Source organism: Astatotilapia calliptera, chromosome 7, assembly GCF_964374335.1.
Source record: "Astatotilapia calliptera chromosome 7, fAstCal68.1, whole genome shotgun sequence".
Taxonomy (NCBI): domain Eukaryota; kingdom Metazoa; phylum Chordata; class Actinopteri; order Cichliformes; family Cichlidae; genus Astatotilapia; species Astatotilapia calliptera.
In genome coordinates, this window is record NC_137428.1 from 16369064 (window position 1) to 16376440 (window position 7377).

Genomic DNA, 7377 nt, shown 5'->3' on the forward strand with positions numbered 1-7377 from the left:
TATCATTCTTAGTCTATTGGTGCAATATTTTAGTCAGACGCCAAAAATGCCAGTAATAAAATATATGTACGATTTTATGTTGTTTTCTTTGTTTTTTCTATTTTTGTGTGAATTATTTGTCAATCTTCCATAACTTTAACTGTCCGGATGTTTTGTGTGACATTTTTATTGTAAACAACAGCACGATTTGTGACAGACTTTGATAACTGAGGCCTCCATAACAGTAAACTGAGACTTGCATAAGCAAAAGGATGACAGACTTACGATTGCATCATTATTTTGTGAGAGTAGAGAAATGAGAAAAAGCACTAATCTGTGATGTGTCCCGGTTTTACTTTATTTTCTGTAAGACATGCCACTGATGTTTAAATGAAGATGTACAATATGCTAGAAATGAGAAACACTTTCTAAATAATTTAATGTAGTTGTACATTTTTGAAGCCGTGCCATGATGCTGATCAAGATGCATGTGCAACACACAGACACACCAAGCGTATCTCACAAAAGCAGTCAATAAGTGATATTGAATTTTGGGGTGGGAAACAATTACTTCTGGAACCTTTGATAGAAAGTGAATGTATTTTCTTTTGTCAGTTCATAAGCAAAGAGTGTGACCGGCTCATGAATTCACATAGCTTATGCCCAACACAGCAGGGTGGTATAGGGCAAACAGTCTTTGAAGAGATTTTTAGTTAAGAAAACTAAAAACTTCTTCAAATGATGCAATGATGCAAGCATCATTGTCTTGCCTACAGCCTGCTAAGCTAATATTAAACAGTGAATTCCACGAGAGAGGACAAATAACACACTGGCAAAAAGGAAGATTACTCTTTCCAGCGCTTGAACATACACTGAGAAGCTCAGAAGACAAATGTGTGTCAGGTGGGCTCTAGAAAATGCAACACAAATCAATTCTCTGAACTTATTTATTCCAATCTGTACTTTAAGTAATTCAGAATTAAAAATATGACTTGCATTTCCACTTTAGTAAATGCACCTTGCTAGTACTTTCTTGGACATGTGCTTTGCTTTCTTGCCAGCTACAGATCCATGATGCAAATCTCCAGTTCCGTCACATCTGAAAGGTGCTGTGTTTCACTGAAACCTGGTGAGTGTGTAGGCCATTTGAATACATTGAACTGATGATGATATTCAAACCAGCCTACCTGTTCAAAGTCACTGAAATCACATTTTTATCCTCATTTAGATGCTTGGCTTGAACTTCAGCAGTCATCTTGAACATGTATATAACCCTAAATGCATTCATTTGACTCTATATTTGTGTCAATGAGCAGCTGAACAGGTGTACATAGTGAAGCGCCCATTGAGTGAACAGAACTCATTTGGAAGCTGAATCACAGTTAAAATATACAGGGACACTTAGAGGGTGAACAGAGCTACTGTTAGTTTTATTAGTTACACCTGTGTTTAAACTGATATATGGTAAAGTGAGTGCAGCTAAAGCTGTGTGATTAACTGCACGAATAACACAAGCAGTAGGCAGGAAGTGTTCACCATTATGAGACAAATACAGTTGGGGAAAATAGAAAATAAAAACATGATCATGCACAGTAGACAAATAACATGGATTACCACAGTATTGAATTGTGATGTGGTCCTACTGGCGTCATTGATTCGTGTCCTGTAGCTTGCTCTTCTTTTAGCACTTTGCAGATGAATTTTAATCAGAAAAGTTAGCATCCAGTTTGAAGCTGTTGTTTCTAACCAGAAATGAGTGGGATTCTTCAAGTGGGGGAGTTCAAGTAACTTGGGATACAAACGCATTTCATGAGCTTTTTCTGAAGGTTTTTTTTTTTTGAGGAAGCTTTTTTGGTGAGGAAGCTCACCCAAGTGATAGAGGTAAGTTGAGGAACTCAGTCATTTGGGAGGGGCTCAGAGTAGAGTAGCAGGAGTAGCTGAGGAGGTTCTGGCATTTGTCTACAAAGCCTCCGAGGCACATCTTAGTTGAGGAGTTAGGTTCACGCCCCTGAAGCAGACATAATAGTGAGGCAGCTTTAGAGGGAAGTTGTTTCATCTTTATACTACAGATTCTTTAATTTAATTTAACCTGCAGATTTTTAGTATAGTGGCATATGCCCAGTGTCTAGCATTTACTGCCATTGTGCTTCTTATTTGGTAATTTATTATTCAAGGTTTATATTACGAGGACAATGTTCTGTCAGGCTCAGACTTTTCTTCCTTTGAGTCTTTAAGTAATTCCACTACCCAACTCCTATCAGTCACCACCATGACCTGAAAATGTCATATTATAGGAAAATCTGGACCAAGATGCAGACTTCTGAAACAACAAAGAACTAATGCAAACTGAGGGTTTAAAAACACAGAGTTATTAAAGGAGATGGTACAAGATAAAGCTAAAACAGATCAAAGAAAAGACAGGGGAAGCAAAACTGGGAACAAGTAACAAAAGATGAAAACTACCAAAATAAAACAGGAAGTGACAAAACGAGGAAACGCCTAACACAGAAAGTGAGAATTAACAACACAGAACACAGGAGTCTGGGAATTAATTGTAAACAATAACAATAATTATGAATTATAAAAGGAGACAGAACTAAAACTGAGAATAAAATCATGGTAAAGAAAACATGAGTAATATGCTAAAATGCAGAACTCAAAATGAGCAGAACAAAGAACAAGCTAAACAGGAAGCAAACACAACAGAACTAAAATAAATAAACAAAACTAAAATGTCAAACTGAAAACGCAGGGTCGAAACACAGGACATAAAAATGTCCAGTGGCACTGTTAGCTGAGTTTTATTGACTAATCATATTTGAGCTGGCTTTCACTGCATGACTATAAACTGTCCCTGTGGAGCACAAAAACCCTAAGCTATCATATGATTTATAATCTGTTATATAATCTGTCCTCACACTGCCCCTCTGCATGTCTTCCTTCACTACATAACATATCTATACTTTAGAATGTCTAAACAGAGACAGACAGAGACTCTGAGGCTGGCTGAACAGTGTGGCAGGGTCACAGTGTCAATTGCAGTTCATCATAGCTTGTTCAGCATCTCTTTCAGGAGTATTCGCTATCCAGTACTGATATGAACTCTATTGAATTCATAAGATAACTGATGAGTAGTTGTAGTTCTCGAGGACATTTGGAACTCTATGGCTATTCTCAGTCCCATAGTCCATATAAACATGGTATTTCTCCTGGTCACATTGTATTATTACATAAATATGCAATTCTGAAACATTTTTGATTCTGTGTAAAATAATAAATAAAAATCGAAAGCAATGATTTGTAGATATAATAATATCAGGATCTGAGGCAGGCTGGGAATTCTTTCTCGCTCTTAGTTTCTCTTTTTCTCTGTTTTCTCTCAGATGGGTAGGTGAGTGGATTATCAGGGCCTCCACAAAGTGGAGTGGAGTGAGTGGAGCTGCCCTTATTCCAGGTTTGGTCTCGCACATGTGTAACTCGTTTATTCATCAGTGCTGTGTGTCTTCAAGGACAGCTGTCACGGATTGGACTGTTGTCTTCACTGTGGTGGCAAAATGGCTGTGATTATTTGACGTTTGCAAGTTTTACTTACTGACCCTTGTGTCCTGTCTGCTTCCTAGTTTCCTTCCTGGATTTCTTGCCTCACAATCTGATAAACCTACCTGCTATCTCATGTGGAGTCTAAGCCCCAAAGCTTGACTAGTACAGCAGCAGCATTCAGGTTTTGTGATTCTCTTTGCAAACATGGACTTACCTGAAGCTCACCTGCCTGCCCACTCTCCACTGAAGCACACTCTTCTTTTCCAAACTCCTGCTTGCCTGCCAACTACACTTCTCAAGGTTCAATATTCAGTTTTGACAGGTAAGATCTCGAAGCTTCACACTGAGGAACTGCATTCCACTACCTCTTCCCCTCTAAACAGAGCCTCTCTGGACACCACTATTGCAGTTAGCCATCACCTGAGAAACCACCTGTCCTTTAGTCGCCCAAATCCTGTTGTAAATTTGATGGGGAAACAAAAAGGCTGGAAACATACTTGACGCAACAAAGATACAGCCAGAGGAGCATTTTGGAAATGTTGTAATCGAGTTACCTGGCAACACATCAGCAACATGATTACGTATTAAAAAGAAATCAAAAGATTCTGGGGAAATCTCTGTGTACAAAGCACTAGGCTGCAAATCAATATACCTGTGATCTTTGAGCACTCAAGCAGGGCTGCATTATTTTGTCATGGAAACTATCTGTGAATACAGTTTGCTGTGCTATTCACACATGCAGGTTTAAACTTTCATGCAGAGAAACCACATGTGGACAAAATCCAGAAAGACTACTTTCTTCTCTGAGCCAAGATCATTTAAAATAGGCTGACTTATTTTTTGGCCAAAGGAACAAAAATTTGAAATTATTTTTTGAACATATGGATCCTCTGAGCTAAAGAGAAGAACCATCCAACATGTTATCAGTGATCACTTAAAAAAACAGCATGTCTGATGGTATGGGGATGCATTACTGCCTATTGCATTGGCAGCTTGCACATCTGGAAAGATGCTGTCATTGCTGAAAGGTAAACAGGTTGAATCCAATCAATGTTATTCAGGGGAGGCCTAGCATATTTTAACAAGACAATGCTAAATTACATACTAGAACAGATGCTACACAATGGTAAACATGGCCTTGTCCCTTTTTTTCTTTATTTTGAGTCATATTGCAGTCATGAAATTTAGAATTACCTCTTTTTTTTTATAGGTTTAAACATTTAATATATTTTTATGTTCTATTGTGAATAAAATATGGGTTTCTAATCATTAGTTGGAATTGGAGGTATAAATTTTGCTCAAGACAATTCATCCATCCATCCATCTTCTTCCGGTCATCCAGGGCTGGGTCACGGGGGCAGCAGCCCAAGCAGAGAAGCCCAGACCTCCCCCTCCCCAGCCACCTCCTCTAGCTTGTCTGGGGGAACACCCAGGCGTTCCCAGGCCAGTCAAGAGATATAATCTCCCCAACGTGTCCTGGGTCTGCCCCGGGGCCTCCTCCCGGTGGGACATACCAGAAACGCCTCACCCAGGAGGCGCCCAGGAGGCATCCTTGTCAGATGCCCAAACCACCTCAACTGGCTCCTTTCAATGTGAAGGAGCAGCAGCGGCTCTACTCTCAGCCCCTCCTGAATAGCCGAACTTCTCACCCTAAGGGAGAGGCCAGCCACCCTTCGGAAGAAGCCCAGTTCCGCAGCTTGTATCCACGATCTTGTTCTTTCGGCCCCTACCCACAGCTCGTGACCATAGGTGAGGGTAGGGACATAGATCGCAGAATCACTGCGATCTACTTGAGGCAGGAACTCGTCCCTGAACCGGAGTGGGCACTACACCCTTTTCCGGCTGAGAACCATGGCCTCAGATTTGGAGGTGCTGATTCTCATTCCCACTGCTTCACGCTTGGCTGCAAACCATTCCAAAGCGAGCTGGAAGCCATCACCCGATGAAGCCAACAGAAACACATCATCCGTGAAAAGCAGAGATGAGATTCTGAGACCACCCAGGTGAAAGCCTTCTGCCACTGACTGCGCCTAGAAATCCTGTCCATAAAAATTACGAACAGAATCGGTGACAAAGGGCAGCCCTGGCGGAGCCCATCACCCACCAGGAATGAGTCCGACTCATTGCTGGCTATGCAGACAAAGCTCTTGCAATGGTTGTATAAGGACTGAATGGTTCGTATGGGCCATTCACCCCATACTCCCAGAGCACCCCCCACAGGACACCCCGAGGGACACGGTCGAATGCCTTCTCCAAGTCCACAAAATACATGTAGACTGGTTAGGCAAACTCCCATGCACCCTCAAGTATCCTTGAGAGGATAAAGAGCTGATCCAGTGTTTCACGACCAGGACGAGAACCACATTGTTCCTCCTGTATCTGAGGTTCGACTAACGGACAGACACAGAATGTTTCTGTGCTATAGCTGAAGACACAACTATCTTCACCTTCTCGGTTCAGTGCAAAAAATAAAAAAAATCGAATCTCAAAGTGTGTGAGAGCTGAGTGCTCTACCCCGTTGGACCTTATAATGTGATTTCTCACATTATAAAAGCTTATAATGTGTCCTCATATTCACTGAGGTCAGTTTAACAAAATAGAGTTTTTCATTTGCTCTGTTTGCTTTCATTAATAGCTTCAGTACTCCACATAATGAGGCCACCTTGAATAGTTTTCAATGCACAGACAATGACTTTGGGTCAGTCTCTTCATTTCAAATGCTTTCTTTTGGTACGAAAGGCTATTTATAGCTTTTCTCTACGTTAAAATACAGGCCACCTAGAACCATAGGAATTAAGGAATTTTTTGTCAGTGTGCTGAGAGCTGTCATACTGTGGATACAGTCCAGTGGCGGCTCCTGAAAAAAATCTCAGGGGGGGCAATTTTTATGATATCGACTAAAATGACCCATTTAATGAGTACATCAAACAACACAATTTTAATTTAAATTTAAAATGAACAACCATATTCTGGCCATTTGTATAGATTTGTAAAAATGAACAACCATATTCTGGCCATTTGTATAGATTTGTAAAAATGAACATGAACAGATTTTTTTTTTTTTTTTGAATGAATGAAAAATAACTATTGAAAACAACAACTGTAAACTGATTGGGGGGGTGGGCTAAATGCGTCCCCGCATTGCTAGCTCAAAAGCACCACAAAACTTAATACAATCGATGATTTTAGATAAAATATGACGGTTTTTATCTACCTCTTTGTTGTGCCTTCTTAAAGCAATCCGATGTCCATCATCTAGCTGCGCCGCTATGCTAGTTTTCCCTAGCACAGCTAGCTTTACACTGTTGTCCATATGAACTCGTGAGCTTTCATGTTTCTTGATTCGTTCGGAGAGGTGCTTTAAGTCGGTTTGTCCAGATTGTGTCCACGTCAAATCACACTTGTCACTTTTGAACAGTATGCACGGGAAACAAAAAAGTGCATTAGCTGTTCCACAGCCTGTCAGCCACGACTTGCGCTGGAACCAACTCCGACAAAAAGTCCTGTTGTATGCTTTTGACTTCTCCTTCGTTGCCTGGGTTAGTTGAATTTCGGGCTTGTCAGGTCCCAACTCTTTAACTTGCAGTTTTTCTGCCATTGTCCTTCTGGCAAAAGGGTAGGTTAGAAGCGATCTAACCGAATTTGGGGGAGGCTGTGCCTCAACCGTTAACAATACCGCTGCCATCGTCTCTCTCTGACCTTATAGCTCACTTAGGCTACTGACTGAGGTAAAATTCTAGAACAGCAAATCTTCGCGCGTTTTCTGCAGGGGCGCAATTTTAAGCGCCCCCAAACCATTTAATTCAGCGACGCTGATAGGTCAAATATTTATTATTTTCCCCTGGCAACCATTTAATG